The sequence below is a fragment of the Schistocerca cancellata genome, chromosome 10 (assembly GCF_023864275.1).
Source record: "Schistocerca cancellata isolate TAMUIC-IGC-003103 chromosome 10, iqSchCanc2.1, whole genome shotgun sequence".
Taxonomy (NCBI): domain Eukaryota; kingdom Metazoa; phylum Arthropoda; class Insecta; order Orthoptera; family Acrididae; genus Schistocerca; species Schistocerca cancellata.
The window spans coordinates 218,693,566-218,717,031 of record NC_064635.1 but is presented as its reverse complement, the minus strand read 5'-3'; positions in this window follow the sequence as shown (position 1 = coordinate 218,717,031).

Sequence of the window (23,466 nt, the reverse complement as noted above, 5' to 3'; positions counted from 1 at the left end):
TGATAGAATTTAAGCTTACCACCACTTTTTTGGGGGGAGGGGTTTACTAGTGGGTGAAAGGTTAATTAATTGATCTATTTAATTTAGTAGTCGGTCAAACTGATGAGAGTGAGAGGAGCTATTCCAATAACTCAGACATGAAACTGTACCTGCAGCAATGAGGGGGAGGGGGTTCGTTGAGGGGGAGGGGTTTGATTGAGAGGGGAGGGTGGGACTACAGGACAATAGGATAAGTGCCTGTCAATCAAAAGGAAATGGGGTTGACATGGAAAACCAGTTAACAGAACAATAGGTTAATTACCTATAAATCAAAGGAGAGCAATAAGTACCTGTCAATCAAAGGAGAACAATAGGTTTGCCCCTGAGTGCATACCTGCCCCTGATGTAGGCAACCCACACCAACAAAATGGACCACAACAAACTTAGTTCTACTACTGATACTGATGTGGGCTTGTTCCAATTTTTGCATTTGTCTTCTTGCAGTGCTTCCCCACCTGCCATTTTCCAATGGTATTTAGAGCAGCTTACTGCACAAGTGCCACACTGTTCAAACTATATGGATGAAATTGTCATAGCAGGTCGCACACCTGAAGAACATGTTGCAAATTTATGTGATTTGTTTCGTGTGTTATCTGATGCAGGACTAAAGTGTAGACAGGACAAGTGTGATTTTGTAAACCCGAGTTGCAGTATCTTGGTCATGGCATAAACAGTCAGTAGACATGCTCTTCAGTCGCATTTGTTAGCTACACAAGACTTGTAAATTTCTCGCAATGTCACAGAATTGGAGTCAGTCTTAGGGAAAATGAACTTTTACATTCGGTTCATATCGAATACTGCACAAATCACCGCTCCATTGCATTGCTTGCGTCGCAAGAATGTCCCCTTTGTTTGCACAGATGAGTTGCATTTGTCAGTGATCGATGCTTAGTTCACTTTCATTCTGACAAACCAGTCGTACTACAAGTTGATGCTTCCTCTTCCAGTCCCGCGATGCGCCCACACTGCAGCTTCCCCCACAGGGGAGGAATATTCCGGCGTAACCACAAGCTCCGGCACGAAGACGAAGAAAGCATGAGCAGGGAAGGCTGTGAGAGGATGCCAGCCGATAGCTTGCTGACAAGGACTGCGCCACGACAGGAGCGGCCTGCACCTGCAGAGGATACAAGCGCAGCTCCTGCCGGTCTCGGCCGCACACTACTTGACCGTCCCTCGCGGAACAGTTAGTAGTGATCCACAAACTGTGTGACAAACTGGCATGAGCACTGTATACAGCAGGGGACTTTGAGTATTTGCGTGTCACCCATCGCTTGCGATTACTCGTTGTAATTATAAAGTTATGTATTGTCGATCTTCTTTATTGCAATAAAAATTGTTAATGTGATTTGCTTGAATTGTTGTATAGCATTCTGAGAACGCAGCATCCTTTAGGCACTATGTATGAGACGAGTGGGCAGGACCCCACACGTAGTTCGATCATTAGTTTATCTATAACGCTACCACCACCTCTGATGCACTTCCTAACACACCAGGTATATTTCTCAGGTGGCGTCAAAATCTTGTTCGCCGAGGTTGTGCTTGCATTGAGGTTTATGGAGTGTTTTACAAGATACAGTGCAAATGGTACGTTTGTTTTATCAGTGATGGTATTTGCAGTTAACTATAAGTAATGTAAATAAAAAATTACATCACACTGTGATTTTTTTCCTATTATCTCCTTAAGCTGGCTTCTCCAGCCCCAGATTCCCTACCTCAAATTGTACAATGGAACATCCACTATCACTATGTCCTATTGGATTTTTGCATGCTCTTGCAGAAACGCACTGTATAACAAATCACAGGCATCCAGCCAACTGTCATCTAATGATGGGAAACCAACCTACTTAACTAATGATCTAATCCTGGATGTGTTATGAACCACTCCACGAGAAACACATGTGGTTCAGAGCTCCAATTCTTCTGTGTAAAAAGCCCAGAAATTTCTTCACCTTTGCCATCTTTTAAGATATACATCCTTGTGTTTCATCTCTGCAGTTTGAAAATGGTAAATATTTCTGATGGTCAGTTCAGTACATATGATTTCTCAAATTCAGTCTTCTACTCTGAAAGACCAAATCACCTACATTAAATGTCTGATACTGTGGATCTTCCGTTTTAATATGATTGCGTTAGAGTCTCATTACTATGAATATTAAGCCGTTTCATTCATATTGTATGACATACAGTTCAGTTAGGCTTTTCAGTTCTTTGTGGGAGAATTTGGGAGAGTGTCTAGCCATTAGTATGATACTCAAAGATTAAAATGTATCGAAATTTGTTTTTCATGCTATTCAAACGTTTCAAGCGAGAGGAGCAGAGTATTAGTATATTCTATACAACTACATTAACGCCTTGAAATGCCTATTGTAAATTTCATCTCCATAGTCAGTTTGAAGGTTTCCAGGATACGGCATCAGTTGTTCAAACATCCACCCAACTTCATCTTATCACTGGCAATGTCGAGGAAAAATTGGAATACATATCAATAACCATTAAGATGTACTCGAATCCTCAATTATGTCTTAAATATTGCATTGTATGTACAAGTCATGCAGTCCATGTGCAATAACATGCCTATGACAAAATCTTTCGTGTGCTGATTTGTGTGGTTTTCAGACTACTCTCTCCATATTTGTTTAATAATTTGCCTTTCCCTAAACTGTCGAATGACTGATGTGATTTCATTCATATGAGCTGTAATTCCAGCAGTGGCTGATGCTGGGAGCAGTCATAGCTGCCCTTTTGTTTCAATGGAAGTAACATAATATATGTAGTCCAGAGATTGATATTTATCTTTTTATGCTGAATGTCAGTACCTTTACTGGTTCTGCCGCATTAGACATGTTTAATAATGTTTGTGTGCCACCTAATGTTGGGGCTTTTTGTTCGACTATTTGTGCCAACGCAATATTTCAGCACACGTTTTTAGATCTCTGGGTTCATGGCTGCCAGGCATTGAAGGTTTTAGGAATATTAGATCCATTAGACCAAGCATTCTTTCAGAACCCTTATTCTCAACAAATAGGGCATGCTTGGTGAAGCTTACAGGCTGCAGAGCCTACATATATGGTACTTCCCCACTGCCCCAGTATGTAGAGTCTGTTTAACTGTCTCTGTGACAGCTAAAGAAATCAGGAGGAGCACATCCTAATCCTTCTTCTTTGGCCCCATGTACATTAGCAGGAGTGTGTGAGAGTCGCTCTACAGATACAGTTGGATTAAACTTTTCTGTGAGAGAGTGAACTGAGTGTCCTAACCTTATAAATCGTAATTTCTGTCGAATGGCCTTTCATGCATCAATGACTTTACGTTTTGTCAATATGCTGTTGCATACTAAACTGATTTCGACACAATATGAACTTGTGTGGTCTCTATAGACTTATTTTTACTGTATTTCTAAAATTCGTTCATCGTCATCAACCTTTACATTTAAGATAACAACTAGGGTTATGACATTTACTTCTTGTTGAACTTGTGTCCCCTTAATATCTTCAAGTTATTTTGTTCATATCTTGTAGTGTTTATTCAGTTAACATGGCCCTTGCAGTATGCATATTAATTTTCAGCATGTTCTTGTTCTTCTGAAATTGTACATCAGTGTGCTGATTAACCATCACAAACTTCATGTCGACCAATTTTGTCGATCTTCTGCTGATGCCTTTTTTCTACTAGATCTTCTGCTGATGTTTTTTTTCCAGTTTCACACTAAGATGTGATAGATAGATTCATGGACAAATGTTCTGTGTATTCATACACCTATTCTCAGACTGGATACATGACCTACATGTGAATATAATCATAATGTATTGTATACTGAAATATTCAACTCCTTCATTGCTATACGTAGAGAAGTTGCTGGAAATTCCACTTTTATTGGGTGTCATTCAATTTTCCTGTTTAATCATTTACCAGACACCTGTACTTTGTGTAATACCAACAGACTCCACATACCTTCATAAATTCATTCCTATTTCCTACATGTACTTGAAAAATGTGTTTTGAATTCATATTGTCTTGTTTGAAAGCGATAATAAGATTTGTATTACCCTTACCAAATACCCTAGAATATGTCAGGCTCGTGTAAAAGATATCAACTCATATATGGTGACGGATATAGAAACATTCCAGTAGTTGAACCTCGTTTTCCAGTGCAACATCATTGCCTCCACTCTTCCTGTCGGTGGGATGTTGTGTAAGTTACTCCACTGATGCTGGAAAATCTACTGTACTAACTGTTATTTAGGCTGCAATTGCGTTTTGAATACACATGTTCGAATAGATTCCATCTGGATATGTTAGGAATGACATGACAATATTCATGTTGCCACGGTCAGATAGACCTACAATGCATTATCAGCGAGTAGTGTTCCTTCTTCTTCTTCTTCTTCTTCTTCTTCTTCCTCCAGTCTTCGCAGTACTGCAGGATGTATCAGTAACTGAGAGATCCTGAAGAGCTGTGAAACAAGACTTTAGCCCTCAGTGTCACGTTACATACAGTGTCACTGTCGACCACTAAACACTCAGTCTTCAATGTCTGTCCTTTGCTGACAGACCTAAGTGTGTTGATGTAAGCTAAATACGAGCCCTGACTTAGATTTTGTGAATGAAGAATTTATACTGGTGATCGATGCAAGGTTCTACAGCAAAATAACGCGAAAACAGGAAACTTAAAAAAAAATAAATGACTGAAGTTCTAGGGCATGCTCAAACTGTTTAGTATTTTTGTTCGAAAATAACTTAAATCTTTGAAATATTCAGAAAAATTAATGTCCAATGCAAAAAAATGTGAAAACATTTCCGCTGTAATTTTTAGTACAGGCCGTTACCAAATGTAGACCCAGCGGTACATGGAAAAAATATACCACTACATTGCTGTCATGAAACAAATAACAATTATTAGACAGGTTTGAGTACATTAAAATATTAAAACACTCTGTAAATACATTCTACCCATAAATTACTAAAAAGAAACATAGTTACATATTAATTTTATTCCTTGAATCCATGTTGACACAGAGATAAACAGTTTTCTTCAGTCACATATTGTCACTTGCTGGGAACATCCAGAGAGGAAAACAACTGATCCACAGAAAGCACATGGTGTATGCTGCAATCAAGCGCAGTTCAATCTACTCCCTGACTCAGGTGGACAGTGGTCTGAGAACATATTTTCTGGGTTGTTATTAAGTGTCATGTGCTGATTTTTTTTTTCAGTTTCATTAAAATACATATTGAATGTGATCTAGTAATGGAACAGTGTAACTATCAATGCCAACTTCTCACTCAACAGTAATTTCAACAGTTTTTGTGATCCAGTCGAGGAAGTGGGTTATCCTGGAGAAGCCACCAGGTATAGGTACGTCGCACTTGTCATAGATAAAGCTGGCAATGCCGATCTGCTTGTAGCCGTCTTTGGTCTTGAGAACAAGGGCTCCACCATGGTCATTCTGCAATGTAGAAAGTTATTACCTTACAATATCTAGTAGATTTCTGCTGCTGATATTAAAAGTTTATGAACGATATTACACCCTGACCTATACTAAGGATGCACCACAGGTATGAAGGCCTCTTCAGAATCTGTTTGTTTACCGATGACACAAGTAAGCTGATGGAGGGCATGAACAAACCAGTACCAGGAACAGTCTGGGTAATAAGTAACAGGTTTTTCACTGATTCCCAACAAACAACTTCCCTTCTTACAAAAAAGCTGTATTGTTAGAATTCAAGTTTCACACGTAGATATCAATGGAGTCCACACTGGATGGGATTCCATATGAGACGTCTTTTACATTGAGGTGCACAACAGACTGATGTTGTACCAGCATGTGGATATGTTTGGCAAGAAAGATTAAGTGAAGTTGCTATTTCAGCATGTTGCAAAAGTCTCTTCAATGACCTTGGCATTATTAAACTTAAGTAGCATTACTTATAGTCATAAGGAAAGTATGTACAATGGACAGTGGAAATCACAACAGTGACACTGTCATTGGAGTACTCCTGAAAATATATCTGTCCATATCTGCTTTTAAGTCCTAAATCCAGTCTCGAATCTGGACCGATACTCAGAAAGCTCGGACTATATTCTTCATTCGAAAATGTGAAACTGTATCGAATGCCTTAAGGAATCCAGGAAACAAGTACTGTTCTACACTAAAAGTAAAAAGACAGTTCTTGACATTTTCTTACAAGTTTCTCGCAATAAGTACGACGACATCTTTCTCGGAGTGTCCCCAGTTAATATTTTCCCACGTATCTCCAGGCAGTCAAATAAGCCTGTGATCATTCGCACTGCCCTCCATGGCATGCTCTCGGTGATTCGTGTTGTTCAAATTCTCCATCCAAGATTCCACGGATTGCTCTGTGTGCTTCCTACCAACAAATTCTCAATGCAGTCAAAAATACGTCTTGACAGCCCATATGAATGTGCTGTCGATGATAATATTATGTATGTTGTTGAATCAAATATCTACATCTACATCTACATCCATACTCCGCAAGCCACCTGACGGTGTGTGGCGGAGGGTACCTTGAGTATGTCTATGAGTTCTCCCTTCTATTCCAGTCTCGTATTGTTCGTGGAAAGAAGAACTGTCGGTATGCCTCTGTGCGGGCTCTAATCTCTCTGATTTTATCCTCATGGTCTCTTCGCGAGATATACGTAGGAGGGAGCTATATACTGCTTGACTCTTCGGTGACGGTATGTTCTCGAAACTTCGACAAAAGCCCGTACCGAGCTACTGAGCGTCTCTCCTGCAGAGTCTTCCGCTGGAGTTTATCTATCATCTCCGTAACGCTTTCGCGATTACTAAATGATCCTGTAACGAAGCGCGCTGCTCTCCGTTGGATCTTCTCTATCTCTTCTATCAACCCTATCTGGTACGGATCCCACACTGCTGAGCAGTATTCAAGCAGCGGGCAGACAAGTGTACTGTAACCTACTTCCTTTGTTTTGGGATTGCATTTCCATAGGATTCTTCCAATGAATCTCAGTCTGGCATCTGCTTTACCGACGATCAACTTTATATGATCATTCCATTTTAAATCACTCCTAATGTGTACTCCCAGATAATTTATGGCATTAACTGCTTCCAGTTGCTGACCTGATATTTTGTAGCTAAATGATAAGGGATCTTTCTTTCTATGTATTCGCAGCACGTTACACTTGTCTACATTGAGATTCAATTGCCATTCCCTGCACCATGTGTCAATTCGCTGCAGATCCTCCTGCATTTCAGTACAATTTTCCATTGTTACAACCTCTCGATATACCACAGCATCATCCGCAAAAAGCCTCAGTGAACTTCCGATGTCATCCACAAGGTCATTTATGTATATTGTGAATAGCAACGGTCTTACGACACTCCCCTGCGGCACACCTGAAATCACTCTTACTTCGGAAGACTTCTCTCCATTGAGAATGACATGCTGCGTTCTGTTATCTAGGAACTCTTCAATCCAATCACACAATTGGTCTGATAGTCCATATGCTCTTACTTTGTTCATTAAACGACTGTGGGGAACTGTACTGAACGCTTTGCGGAAGTCAAGAAACACTGCACATATCTGAGTGCCTTGATCCATGGCTTTCAGAGATTCATGTGGAAAAAGAGCGAGTTGAACGTCAGACGTCGATGTTTACAGAATCCGTGATGGCTGGCATGGAGGAGGTCTCTGAACTCAGAGTATGTTCTGAGATTCTACAACAAATAGCTGCCAATGATATTTGTCGGTAAGTTTGTCGATCAGTTCTGATGTCCTTCGTGGACACAGGTATGACCCGCGCATTCTTCCCAGCAAACGGCGTAGAGTTCTATTCGAGTGATTTTCTATGTATAACGGTTAAAAGTGGTTCTAACTCAGCCGCAAATCTGGTATAGAAACCGACAGGGATTCCGTAAATCCTTGGAGCTTTGTTCAAATGTAACGACTTCAGCTGTTCCTCAGCGCCACTGACGCTAATGTCTATACCAGTCGTCTCTGCACTGGCACGGTGATAAAACTGGGGCAGTACTCGTGAGTCTGCCTCTGTGAAGGAACACTTGAGACCCAGAGTTTCAGTTCCTGTCTTGTCCATGTGTGTCTGAGCATTAACTCTGAGGCCAGTAACAGCCTTTACGTACGCCCAATATATCTTCGTGTTATGTGACATCCATGAATAATATTCTACTATGGTACTCACTGAAGGCGTCACGCATTGTCTACTTTAAAGCCAAATGAGCATCCCTCTATGTACATCGGTATTCCATGTTTTAGACCTAATATGCGGTTGTCTCTGTTTCCTTAGAAACTTCTTCACAGTGACCATATGCCAAGGAACGTCCCATCGACCACGAACTGTTCTGCCAGGTACATACTTATCCAAGGTATGGTCGACTATTCCCCTGAATTTGAGCCATAGTTGCTCTACATTCTCCTGTCCTGAGCAGAAAGAAACAATTTCTTCATCTTAATCTATTTTACTGAACTTATAAATCCATAGAATTGTTTTTGTTGTCCTTTTTACAGTGGTAATCGTTGTTGTTACAGCTACCTCATAGGTATTGATACAAGTTTCACTCTAGACATTCTCAGACAGATCAAGTGTATTTGCTTCATTAGATCCAATATACACTACTTCCGTCATGACTGGAATTCTGAACTATATGTTGTTGGTAGTTATCAGAGAACGCATTTATTGATGTTTCGCAGGATGTCTTGTCACATCTGCCACTAACAAAAGTGTAATTATCCCCACCAGTTGTTGAATTAAAGTCTCATCCAGTGATTACAATATGATTGAGAAACTTACATATTAATGATCTAATGGTTCTCTCTGAAGTTTTCAGTAACATTACGAAGTGAGTTTGGTAATCAATACAAGAATCCAATTATAATTTATGACCAGTCCTGCTATTGAGTCTTGTCCAAACAATCTTGGATGCAGCTGCAATTACTTTCTCAATGGATTTGAGTTTCTTGTGTGCTACACAGAATACACAACAGTTTCTATAACCAAATTAATCGTTTTGTTGTCCTTGCTTTTAATAAAATAATTGTCGTTAATTTTACACATTTGTCTAAAGTATTTCACAATGAAAAGTTATTTAGTTAGTAAAATCTGATTGTGAATATATTGTAGCCGCTGATAAATTGATAAGTTTCGGTAGAACAAACTTGCATTATATAATTAAATTGTGAGAGACGGAGTAGGCAGACAGAGGTAGCATAGACCGCAGGGGAAGTTGGCAAGGCGTGGAGGGCATGCGGGGTGCCGACAGCTAAGAGTCAGGCGGCAGAGCGTGACTGAAGCGGGTGTGTGTGGGGCTCCCAGTGCACCAAAGTACTTGCAATGAAAGTTGTGGAGTGGATCAATATTGTAACCGAACAGACCACCAGTGGGTGGAACGATGTTGCCATTATAACATGTAACATGTTGGCTTTGCCAACTGTATCTGTGTGTGTGTGTGTGTGATCAATATTGTAACCGAACAGACCACCAGTGGGTGGAACGATGTTGCCATTATAACATGTAACATGTTGGCTTTGCCAACTGTATCTGTGTGTGTGTGTGTGTGTGTGTGTGTGTGTGTGTGTGTGTGTGTGTGCGCGCGCGCGCGTGCCCGTGTGCGTGAATGCCAGACGCTACAAATACATCTCGGCGTCGGAGGACACGTAGAACAGCCTGCAGCACATCACCATAGCGAACAGTACTGCGGCTTCCTTAGTTTTGTAAAAGAGCAGGAGCAGTGAACGTTATTCTGTGAGAATATAATAATGAATTTTAATCTGTGGTAATGTAACAATTAATGGTACCTCTTCAAATCAATTTTTAACCAGAGTGGTATTACCTGTATGAGTTTCTTCTATTTGGTCCTTTAATGAACTGGCAAACTATCAAGGTGTAATGTTGTAACTACAATCGAGACAAAACCTCAAAGCAAAGCCATCAGTCTACCACAGCACTTACAAACGAAAGCATGTTTGTTACAACCACGAACATACAGAAGAAAGACAAGTGATTCCTGATCGATAATGCTGCCGTTTTTACAGCATCGAAAATTCCATATTATATGAACATTTCAAATTTCAGAAACTTTCCAGAAATGAAAACCACTAAATGACAAATAGATGCTGGTGGTTTTGTTTGAATGGGCGATCGGCAGTCTACATGCTTACTCTGCAATTCACATTTAAGTGCTTGGCAGAGGGTTCATCAAACCACAATCATACTATCTACCATTCCACTCCCGAACAGCGCACGAAAAAAACGAACACCTAAGCCTTTCTGTTCAAGCTCTGATTTCTCTTATTTTATTTTGATGATTATTCCTACCTATGTAGCTTGGGCTCAACAAAATATTTTCGCATTCGGAAGAGAAAGTTGGAGATTGAAATTTCGTAAATAGATCTCGCCGCGACGAAATACGTCTTTGCTTTAATGACTTCCATCCCAACTCGCGTATCATATCTGCCACAATCTCTCCCCTATTACGTGATAATACAAAACGAGCTGCCCTTTTTTGCACCCTTTCGATGTCCTCCGTCAATCCCACCTGGTAAGGATCCCACACGGCGCAGCAATATTCTAACAGAGGACGAACGAGTTAGTGTAAGCTGTCTCTGTAGTGGACTTGTTGCATCTTCTAAGTGTCCTGCCAATGAAACGCAACCTTTTGCTCGCCTTCCCCACAATATTATCTATGTGGTCTTTCCAACTGAAGTTCGTAATTTTAACACCCAGGTACTTAGTTGAATTGACAACCTTGAGAATTGTACTATTTATCGAGTAATCGAACTCCAACGCATTTCTTTTGGAACTCATGTGGATCACCTCACACTTTCGTTATTTAGCGTCAACTGCCACCTGCCACACCATACAGCAATCTTTTCTAAATCGCTTTGCGACTGATACTGGTCTTCGGATGACCTTACTAGACGGTAAATTACAGCATCATCTGCGAACAACCTAAGAGAACTGCTCAGATTGTCACCCAGGTCATTTATATAGATCAGGAACAGCAGAGGTCCCAGGACGCTTCCCTGGGGAACACCTATTACTACGAACTGCGACCTTCCTGATAGGAAATCACGAATCCAGTCGCACAACTGAGACGATACCCCATAGGCCCGCAGCTTGATTAGAAGTCGCTTGTGAGGAACGGTGTCAAAAGCTTTCCGGAAATCTAGAAATACGGAATCAACTTGAGATTCCCTGTCGATAGCGGCCATTACTTCGTGCGAATAAAGAGCTAGCTGCGTTGCACAAGAACGATGTTTTCTGAAACCATGCTGATTACGTATCAATAGACCGTTCCCTTCGAGGTGATTCATAATGTTTGAATACAGTATATGCTCCAAAACCCTACTGCAAACCGACGTCAATGATATAGGTCTGTAGTTCGATGGATTACTCCTACTACGCTTCTTAAACACTGGTGCGACCTGCGCAATTTTCGAATCTGTAGGTACAGATCTATCGGTGAGCGAGCGGTTGTATATGACTGCTAAGTGGGGAGCTATTGTATCAGCGTAATCTGAAAGGAACCTAATCGGTATACAATCTGGACTTGAAGACTTGCCCGTATCAAGCGATTTGAGTTGCTTCGCAACTCCTAAGGTATCTACTTCTAAGAAACTCATGCTAGCAGCTGTTCGTGTTTCAAATTCTTGAATATTCCATTCGTCTTCCCTGGTGAAGGAATTTCGGAAAACTGCGTTCAATAACTCCGCTTTAGCGGCACAGTCGTCGGTAACAGTACCATCGGCACTGCGCAGCGAAGGTATTGACTGCGTCTTGCCGCTTGTGTACTTTACATACGACCAGAATTTCTTCGGATTTTCTACCAAATTTCGAGGCAATGTTTCGTTGTGGAACCTATTAAAGGCATCTCGCATTGAAGTCCGTGCCAAATTTCGCGCGTCTGTAAATTTTAGCCAATCTTCGGGATTTCGCGTTCTTCTGAACTTCGCATGCATTTTCCGTTGCCTCTGCAACAGCGTTCGGACCTGTTTTGTGTACCATGGGGGATCAGTTCCATCTCTCATCAATTTATGAGGTACGAATCTCTCAATTGCTGTTGCTACTATATCTTTGAATTTGAGCCACATCTCGTCTACATTTGCATAGTCAGTTCGGAAGGAATGGAGTTTGTCTCTTAGGAAGGCTTCTAGTGACACTCTATGCACTTTTTTAAATAAAATTATTTTGCGTTTGTTTCAGGTGGATTTGGAAGAAACGGTATTGAGCCTAGCTATAACGACCTTGTGATCACTAATCGCCGTATCAGTCATGATACTCTCTATTAGCTCGGGATTGTTTGTGGCTAAGAGGTCAAGTGCGTTTTCGCAACCATTTACAATAGATGCAATTTTAAATCGAAAACACCAAATATCCATTGAATACCTGTGGGGGAGAACAAAGAATTTTATTACAGGTATGTTCGGTGCTCTGTTTGGAACCACGCTGCAAATAGCGGAGAAGAAATTTCTCAAGACTGTGTTTATGGTGACTCAATTCAGAACCTTGCGGACTTTTATTTTGCGAATCATTGGTGTCAAACCTTACAGTACCTACTGATAAAAATGCGTCAGTAAGGAATATTGCTCTGGATTGTTGTTCGCCGTTGAAACATTGTTATCCTGCCATCGTCAACGTATTAGTATTATTCGTCAGTCTAGATGCTGACTAAACTGTGAAGGTTTTTTTTTTTTTTTTACATTGACAAACGCTACACGGGCTCATAAATGAAATCTACGTATTAGCGACGATCATAAGGCTGACCACGAGATCTTTTGGTCACTACTTACGACGAGCAGCCACAACGCATCCCTGAAGGTATGTGCACAGAAAGAGCCCAACCACTCCAGCATTGGCAGCTCAGTACCAACAACAACAAATTGTACCCTGCTACCACTACAGAAACTGCAATGGAGGAAGCTTTTTGCGAAATGCTGACTGCATCTGGCCGAATGCTGATCGAGGACGGTGAGTGTTAGCCGCTCTGGGACAGTATTTGGCTGCTTTCGTATCTGAGGTGAAGGAAAAGCAGACTAAGTGGTCAATAGTAAAGCACCGTATCAACACTGGACATCGTCCACCAATTAGCTAGCTCTTCTATGAGTCTAGAAAGTCGCCAGTCGGACGACACATAATTCTGGTTGAAGATGCTGTAAGGTTATTCAAACTTCAGAGAGTCCTTGGTCCTCTCCTGGGCTCCTTGTAAGGAAGTACAGAGTATTGCGTTCCTGCATCGACTGAACAAAATCTTGAATAACATGTCTACACATTGCCGCGTGCTGATGACATCCTAATGTGCTTGAAAGTGGCAAAGTGTATCTCTAGTAATGATTTGCAAACAGACTACTAGCAATATGAGGTTGAGGAGCGTGACCGGACCTTTGACTATGGTGGGTAACCTTCTCAGTTACCATTAATGAACGAAGCTTTATTGCTACTGGGGTGACACTGTCGCTTTTGGAAGACATCTGAATAACATCTAAACTGCCTACAACCTTTATGGGATCTGTTCAGACTGATTTCCGATTCCGAAAAGGTGCACCTTCACCACGTAGAAAACAAGAAGCTTTGAGCATTTAGTTCGTACCAAAGGTCAAGTGATCCAGTGGAAATAATAGCCGTAACGATCCTCGACACATTCATGATGTGAAAAGTTCTGGATGTTGTTTTTTGGGGACGAGATCATACAGCGAGGTCATCGGTATCATCGGATTAGGGAAGGGCGGGGAAGGAAGCGGGCCGTGCCCTTTCACAGGAACCATCCCGACATTTGCCTGGAGCGATTTTGGAAAATCACGGAAGACCTAGATCAGGGTGGCCGGACGCAGGATTGAACCGTCGTCCTCCCGAATGCGAGTCCAGTGTGCTAACCAGTGCGCCACCTCGCTCGGTGGAGAAGCTCTCTCACAATGTGCTCATACTACTTGCGATTTATAAGGAACTCCTGTTTTGTGTACCAATGCACTTCATTTGCGCGTATTTCAGGGAGCCTCAAAATCTTCCTGTAACGAGAGCCACAAACATGTTTGCTTGCCCTCAGGTTGTCTCTGACATCTTCTGCAGTACCAGCATTGCATAACGAGAAAGCCGAGACAGAACGTTTCCCTGACGCTAGCACTTGTGGAGTGGGTTCAGTTCTAGTATTCAGGAAGGTGCTTCCGCCGTACTCTCCACGTTCGAGATAAACTACCTGCAACTGACAAAGTGTGTCTTTCAGTTAGCTGAATCATTAAAATACTCTCGGCATATTTATTTGGCTAACCATTCACCAGTGCGATGGACCATAACAACAGTGAAGAAGAAGGTACTGATCAAAGGAGGACTGCAATTAAAAAAGGGAACATCGTATTAGAATTACTGTAACCTGATAGGGCAGAAATGTTTGGTTATCATACCAACACATATACAGTCAGCAATTTTTCTATTTTTCCATGAACTCCAAAATCGCATCGCCTGGAATTCGTAAAGACTGCCTTAGTCTCAGTTATCTCTGGGCAGGTCTCTACCGATCTGTTAGACACTATCTGAGCTACTGTCAGGACTGCCAGCGATGGAAGCACCTGCCACGGCTACCTCCGGGACATCTGGTACCAATTCTGCCCGCAGCAGCACCATTGTACCGCACTGATACCGACATCTAGAGGAGCTGCCCTAAGTTGACATATAATTATTTTGGCTGTGTACCTCACATTTTATGGTTTCACCAAAGCAGTGTCACTTGTCAAAGCTTCGGAAGTTGCTATGACCCTTGTACTATACATCATTTTGATGTATAGTGCTCCAACACTGGTGATAGAAAGGTTTCCTTGTTGAGGTTAGAATGTGAGGTAATTTCATGTTGCGATATCACCCATAGGATGACGACTCCTGTCCAGGCACACACGATTGGCCTCACAGGACACTTTAATGACACCTTGACAGATCTATTGGAGATGCAGACTGATGTCAAACAGGAGCGGAATACAAAATGCCCCGTGTAACATTCTTGAACACAGCAGAAAAACAGACTTCACGACAGTCATGAGACAGAAATGAAAACAGATACACAGCGCCCGTTTCACCGCGACAGTACAGTTGCATGAAACACATCACCAAGACGAAAGAAGCAAGATAGCTGATTGACTTACAGACCTTCAACACACCCACGAAAAAGAGCGAGAGCACTACAATGTCTAAGGCCATCCTGTGCGATACAGCCAGGCGGATTTCGTATGGACATTTATAGCTGTGTGGGAAGGTGGACTCCAGAAAAAGATACTAAAGCAGATCTACTTTGTGCTGTATCGTATTCTTTGTCGGTCCTCAGATGCCACTTACAAAGTCGAGGATTGTGACCCCCTCATCAAGAGGATAAATATGTAGAGATGTCGTCCATGTACTTCATGTGACGACGTACTACAGTCCTGGGGAGCAGATAAGCTCTGGAAGCTCCACATTAAAGGAAACTGAAGACCCCTCGACGACTGTGAAGCTTTGTCAGAGCGACTACCTTCAATGTTTGCCATCTTGCAGTGGATGGGACAACACGATTGGAACGTGAGAATCCCAGTATTGCCATGCCGAGCTTCACTGACAGGGTTTAGATCCAGGGTGCTGCAGTCGGCTCCAGTGAGAACATCAGAAACAGCAAGTGGCTGTTTCTCCAGGACAGGGAGAAATGCCGTGGACTGCACTGTTTGCAGTGTGGTGTAACGGTTAGCCGTCATTGACAGGCATGCCGATTAGATTAGATTAGATTCCAGTTTCGTTCCATAGACCCAAGGAAGAGATTGTTCTCGTGGGTATGGAACACGTCAGAAACTATAACATAGAAAGCATAGAAGATTTGAATATAAGACTCACTTCCCCTATCATTTGTCAAGAGATAGTCAAAACATGTGCCTTCCTGCTTAGGTGAGGGGTAACGTGCTTTCTTATCATGCAGCGGGCCTGGGTTTGATTCCCGGCCGAGTTGGAGGTTTTCTCCGTTCGTGTCTTATGGGTTGTGTTGTCCTCATCATCATTTCGTCATCATTGACACGCAGGTCGCCCAATGGGGCGTCACCTGAAATAAGACTTGAAACCCAGTGGCCGAACTCCCCAGAACTGGGCCTCCTGGCCATCAATACCAAACGATCATATCACTTTGTCAAAATATATGATTACATTACAGTAAATTGGAACTGATAATATTTGGAGAATTCATACACTGTCAGAAGGTGACATAGTTAACTACGTTTAATAAATTTATCATACACGAAATACCTAATCTTGACTGTTGTGACCAAGTGATGTCATAACAGAAAACGTTTCTACTTAAGCTGTTCTAACAGTTCCTTATAACATACTCATCTGTAGAGTAGAAGGAGTTGTCTACCAAAAAACGTGTTTCAAACTCTGCTTTAATTGTGTTTTATCAGAAAGTTTTCAATGGTGCTGGCAATTTATTGAAAATGTGTGTTCATGGCTATTGGATCAATTTTGCACCTAGTTGAGTCATTTTAGGTCTTTATGTACATTGTTCTCTTCCTAGTACTGACACTGCGTATTGAGCTATTGGTTGAAAAAGAGGCATATTATTTGCAACAAATTTCATTAAGAAATGAATATACTAAGAAGCAATGTTTACGATACCCAGTTCGATGATCAGGTTTCTATGTGATGTTCCTGAATTTACTCCACAAATGAGTCTTATTATACTCTTTTGAACTCTAAAAACTTTTACTCGATTTGACGAGTTATACCAAAATATGTTCACACATGAGATTACAGAATGAAAGTAAGCAAAGTATGCATTTTTTTTTTTACATTTGTATCTCCTACATCTGACGTCATTAGCATTGCAAATATAGACTTGCTTAGGCGCTTTATCAATTCTGTGATATGCCCTTCCCAAGTGAACTCATTATCGAGTTGTAATCCCAGAAATGTAACAATGTCAACCGCTTCTATCTGTATGTGTTCATATGTTAGACATATGCTGGGAGGAAGTCTCTTACAGGTTCTGAAATGCATAAGTTAAGTTCAGAGAAAATTTGAGTCTCGTAACAAATAAATACCCCACTCATACGGTTATAGTTGGTGGGGACTTCAACCTTCCCTCGATATGTTGGCAAAAATACTTGTTCAAAACCGGTGGTAGGCAGAAAACATCTTCCGAGATTGTTCTAGATGCTTTTATTTGCACAGCAGAAACTCAAGTAAGGTGTCCAATATAGTGCCTAACGAGGGAAATACACAGCAACAAAGTTAGCACGAGTGTTTTTAATGTACAATATCTTTTGACGAATTAATAAAGAAATTGAGGGTAGCTACTGTTAACTTCTTTACTAATTCGTCAAAAAGATTGTGCATTAAAAACACGCCTAGTGCACTCAACATACCCAATTATTACTTAAATCTCTTTTGTCTGGGTACATTTTACTTGTAGCCAACTAATCTGCATTGCTAATGTTGTTGAGCTTCTTCAGAAAGGCTTCCATTTACACAGAATAAAAATTTATTAATAATTTTAAGAACTGTATGGTATTGTATCATAATTTCCTAGAAAAGTTCTCTTGTGATACTGAAATTAAAATCTTTTTTTACGTTATTTGTTGACTAAGTTTTTAGTATTTACATCACTACTCATTTGATTGTACTCCAGTTGTATTTTATTCTTCACTTGATAATCAATTAATCCTATCATAGATTCGCCATTCAATTTTTTAATATTTATATAGTTTAAAGTGAACCCCACTGCCTTACAATGTGTTTTCCCATCATTATTCACATAATAATAACTTTTTGGTCCAACTGAAGTCAGTTTGTAATCCTTTTATTACTTCCTAATTCATTGGCCCACTTACCTAACATGCAGCCTATTCCACAGTATTTTCACGATTATCAATATATACTGTACTGTCCATAGCAAAATATACAACAGCATCTCCTAGTTTATCTAACATATACTGTACTGTCCATAATAAAATATACAAAGCATGTCCTAGTTTATCTTACATATCATATAACCTGAGTCTTGCATTTGATTTAGTGAATGCTGCTACAAAGTATTATTTTCCACAGAATTATCTTTGAAATGCTAGATCATCTGCACAATATTTTCATTAATAAAATTTATATATATCTTATCTAATCAATCATCCAGTAGTATTTCATAATATCTTGTATATCTGTGACATACTCTGTTTTACTCATATTTTGACATTGTCCAAATTATCCACATAATGAATTTAGACATTTTAGCAACAACATGTTTTTCAGCATTTTCTACATTCTTAGAATCCTAATCAATATCCAACTTTCCTTTGAGTGTTACTGTATATAATTTTTAAATCATAGTTCCTGGTTTTTTATTTTATTTTTATAAAATTTCTTATACATCTAAAATTTCATATTCTTTTTCAATGGCTTTATTTACTTTATCAGTTATCCAAGTTTTAGTAAAGCTTCTTTCATTATTGTTATGATTACGTTTTTATTTCTCTTATGCACATTTGACACAAAAAGGAAGCATCAGTTTTTAATTTTTATGAATCTTTATTCATTCTGGTCAACAATTCCTGCTAATTGTTTTAATTTTTTAAGTAGCTCATGTATTGTTGAGTTAATCCAATTACATTCCCACGTTTCTACTAATCACATTCAGCTTTCCATATTCTGTATTTCTCATTAATGTTTTTTCATATAAATCATCCATCAATCCATTATTGTTATTGTTAATCATTTCAGTTTTAAAACATTTTATACAACTGTGCCACAAACAGCCATAGCATTCATAAAAGCTATTTGTCGCTTTTTGAAATATGTCAACTTTTGCTCCAGCTATTTTTACTTTACTAATATAATCACCATTAAAAATTATTTTATAGTCAACAGATCAAGCTTTAAATTTTTGGTTAAATTTAAATCTTATGTCTTTAATCTCAAATAAATTATTTTCCAATGGCATGTTCTCTTTCTCTTCTTCAAAATATTTATTACTGAATGGATAAAGCTGATCAAGTCTCACTGTTTCTTCCTCTTTCCATAGCTGAGTTTTTTCAATAATGTCATCATTATATATGTAAAAATAATTTATATCGAGTACAGGGTTTGGTCTTGGAGTAGCCCTATGGATTAATTCTGGATGATACGGAAAATATTGCAAAACAGTCGAATTAGTTAAATCTGATTTCTTTAATTTACTGTAGCCACAAATACCAAGATTTTTAGCTCTAGGTCTGAGTTCAGCTACTCTCATATTACTGAGAATCCTTGGAGGGATAGGCAGATTATTTGATATAACTAATTAATTAATTATTTCATCTTTTTAATTTGTTGAAATTACTTATATTATTCCTTCTACAATACTCACAAAGCTGGGCAATTGTGAATTGCTCAATTCGATAGAAATAAAATTAATAGTTTTTCCAAAAACTAAGCTTGGCCAATGCTCAGATTACTTATTTTTGGCAAGCAGTTTTCTGATCAACTCATAAACATGGTAAATATGAGATTAAAGATTAAGTGAAAGAAATATATTAAGGTCAAATAACTAACTTTGAAAATTTAAATGAAATTCTAGAAGATCACGTTTGAAACTTAAATTGATTACTCGATAATGCTTTAGAAATAATACAAGCATGTAACACAGAAATAGATAAATTATTACCGCACATCCAACCTCAGGCAGTTAATAAAAATTTAAGGCCTGCTTTAATTCCTTTGAAATTATTTCATGAAAACTGTGAATATAATTATTATGTCATTAGAGAAGAATGAAAAAATTTACAAAAGGAATTATACATATAGAAAATAGAGACCTAAATTGTGAGGAAATGTTGACTTAATTACAAACATAAGTCAGTACATTTATACCAAAGAATGGATGAGACTTCAAGAATTGTTCGTTGCCACAGTCATTTTAATGTTTTGGATGACTATACACAAGTGAAATTGATTAGTGATATATTCGATCTGAGTCAGTAAATTTTTAATTACATTCCAGAATGAGATTTTCACTCTGCAGCGGAGTGTGCGCTGATATGAAACTTCCTGGCAGATCAAAACTGTGTGCCCGACCGAGACTCGAACTCAGGACCTTTGCAAGGTCCCGAGTTTGAGTCTCGGTCAGGCACATACTGTTAATCTGCCAGGAAGTTTCATATCAGCGCACACTCTGTTGCAGAGTGAAGATCTCATTCTGGAAACATCCCCCAGACTGTGGCTAAGCCATGTCTCCGCAATATCCTTTCTTTCAGGAGTGCTAGTTCTGCAAGGTTCGCAGGAGATCTTCTGTAAAGTTTGGAAGGTAGGAGACGAGGTACTGGCAGAAGTAAACCTGTGAGTACCGGGCGTGAGTCGTGCTCCGGTAGCTCAGATGGTAGAGCACTTGCCTGCGAAAGGCAAAGGTCCCGAGTTTGAGTGTCAGTCAGGCACACAGTTTTAATAACATTGTTTCAGTAACTTTTCTACACACTGGACAAGGTACATGACCTGCTAACTATTTATCAACACATTCTTTGTGAAAAATATGATTACATTTAGTTTTCACAAATTGATAATTATGCTCTCTTAAACATAAGGAACAGGCATATGCTTCAGCAGCTTGCTAGCTGTGTCATTCACTACATTCTGAAGAATCTATTGCTTCCTAAGGTTTTATCTTTTTTGTGTTAATGATTCAGATAATTTTGAGAGCTTAAAATATTTTCCCTGTTATCTTTAAATCCTATTACAAAACTTTCAGGGAATACTTGCACATTTGATATACTATCCAAATCTATTTTGTCTTGAAATTCTTGTTCAATGAACAGTTAATGAGGCCCGAGCAACAGGCAATACATGCAGTGATAAAAAATGATAGTGCGTTGAAAATGGCTAGTTTCTAGCTGAAATCTACATCTGCCTATAAAATTTAAAAAGGAATACTGATAGCTGAAATCTATTATTAACAAGTCGATATAACAGTTGCTGCATGCAACAGCCTTCTGAATGGAAGGTAAACCAACAAAAGATAAATGTTCCCAAATTAATTTATCTTGAGATTCTCGCATAAAATCTTCACATAATTATTCATATGTTGATATGTTACACCAATCTACTTTACTCTGATATCGTCTTATAATTTTTACAGATAGTTTTTGCTGTGCTGATATATATCTCTTATTTTATCTCATAATTCTCCAATAAAGTCTTCTCACCTACATGGTATACTATCTCAGTCAATTTTACTGTGAAATTCTCTTATGAAATTTTACTCAGGTTGAAGATACTGATGTATTTTCCCAATTTGTTTTAATTTTAGATTTTTCTAATAACATATCTAGATAATTTTTCATACAGTGATATATTATCCCTATCTTCTTTATCTTGAAATACTCTAATAAAATATCAGATAAATTTTATGTTCTTAATATACAACCAAAATCGAATTTTCTTTAAATTCTCATACGATATTCCGAGAAATGTTACAATATTTTGCTATATTTTGCCAATTTAGTTTATGCTAAAATTCTCTAATAGGATCTTCAGATAGTTTTGACAAATATGATAGATAATTAAATTCAGATTCATTGTGTGGGTATTCCTTTTTAATCTAATCGATAATTATATCATCATATGTATCATTTGTAAATAACTCATAATATAATCGTCTCAGATTTAAATTTTGAAACATAGGGCGAATAATTTGAATATTTTGTAGTTGTTTTAGCTCATTGGCCTCATTATTATTGTTAATACTATTCCTAATTAGATCAACATTATCCTGTTTCTGCACTCTTGAATATGGCTTTATTTCTAGTTGTTTTGCTCTAGCTTTTTATTAGTTGAGTTTCAGGCCTTGCAGGGTATCCATTTATAATAATTACTTTTTATAAGAAAAATAAAAACTGACTATTTCCAGATGCCTATAATAAGAAACATCTTATGCTTTATTCATTATGGAACTTCAGGATTTGTGAAATTAAAAGATGCAGGGTTACTGAATGTCAAACCTGGAAAACTAAGCAGAATAAATAGTTTATGTCGAATTTCTTAAAGACAATAATTATAAAAAATTAATTTTTTGATAAAAATTATTTTCATTAAATGTCAGCTATCGCATGTAGATATAATGCTGTTTACAATTCAGAATTACCTATGATGAATGCTTTTGAATTTATTCAGAAAAACGATTATCAACTATGTTTAGGAAATTAATTTAAAGATATTTCGGTTCCAATATTTGGAAAGAAAGAAGTACTGATCACAAACGGTATTTTGTGTTTTTTATATGATATACCTGAATCCCAGTATTTTGATGCGACAACTTTAAGGACAGGTAAAGGTCATTATCTCGATATCCCCAAACATAATTAAATTTCTTTCAAAGTAATACTTTATGATAATCCAGTAGCTTTAGAACATGAATATATTCGAAATGAAATGGAAAATTTAAAACCTACTAATGTAGTTCAAAAGAAATGATGTCTAATAAAAGCTGAGAGACTGCAGGGCACTTTCACTTTTAATTTGGCGATAGCTGTATCATGTTCTTAGTACATATGATCTTTATTGCGATTTTAACTTCATACATCATGATGAAATGGTAGGCACTAGTTAATGCTCCTACTTGCGTGCTCTAGGGAAGGAATGACAGTAAGCTTTACCTGTATTCAAAGGAATAGGGTGCCGATTTAAACGACTGCAGTACAAGAACACGGCGACTGTGGGCCGAGGGAAGCACGTTTATCCTGCGGAACCAGGGGGAGACATTTCCGGAAAGCCGAGTTCCGCAGTCTCACTGTGCAGGCACGTTGATTGGCGCTGGTCGGGAGGCAGCCGTGTCCAGGAACTCTGACTAGCGCCAAGAGGTCGCCGCTGCAATAGCCAGCGCATTGTAGACAGGCAATAAAACAGAGGATGGACCCTTGTTAGGCAGGAAGCCGACAAAACAACTGTGAGCATTCTGCGAATTTCCCTGGGACAGGGCCACTGGCGCCCAGAGGTCCAGACTCTGTTACAAAACATATTTGTCAAAGCATGAGGCTTTTAACGAGTTTATGGTCGTTCTCCCCCCCATGGTGGGGGGTTTGCGTGCCTCAGCGATACAGATAGCCGTACCATAGGTGCAACCACAATGGAGGGGTATCAGTGGAGAGGCCAGACAAACGTGTGGTTCCTGAAGAGGGGCAGCAGCCTTTTCAGTAGTTGCAGGGACAACAGTCTGGATGATTGACTCATCTGGCCTTGTAACACTAACCAAAACAGCCTTGCTGTGCTGGTACTGCGAACGGCTGAAAGCAAGGGGAAACTACGGCCATAATTTTTCCCAAGGGCATGCAGCTTTCCTGTATGGTTAAATGATGATGGCGTCCTCTTGGGTAAAACATTCCGAAGGTAAAATAGTCCCCCATTCGGATTTCTGGGCGGGGACTACTCAGGAGGATATTGTTATCAGGAGAAAGAAAACTGGCGTTCTACGGATC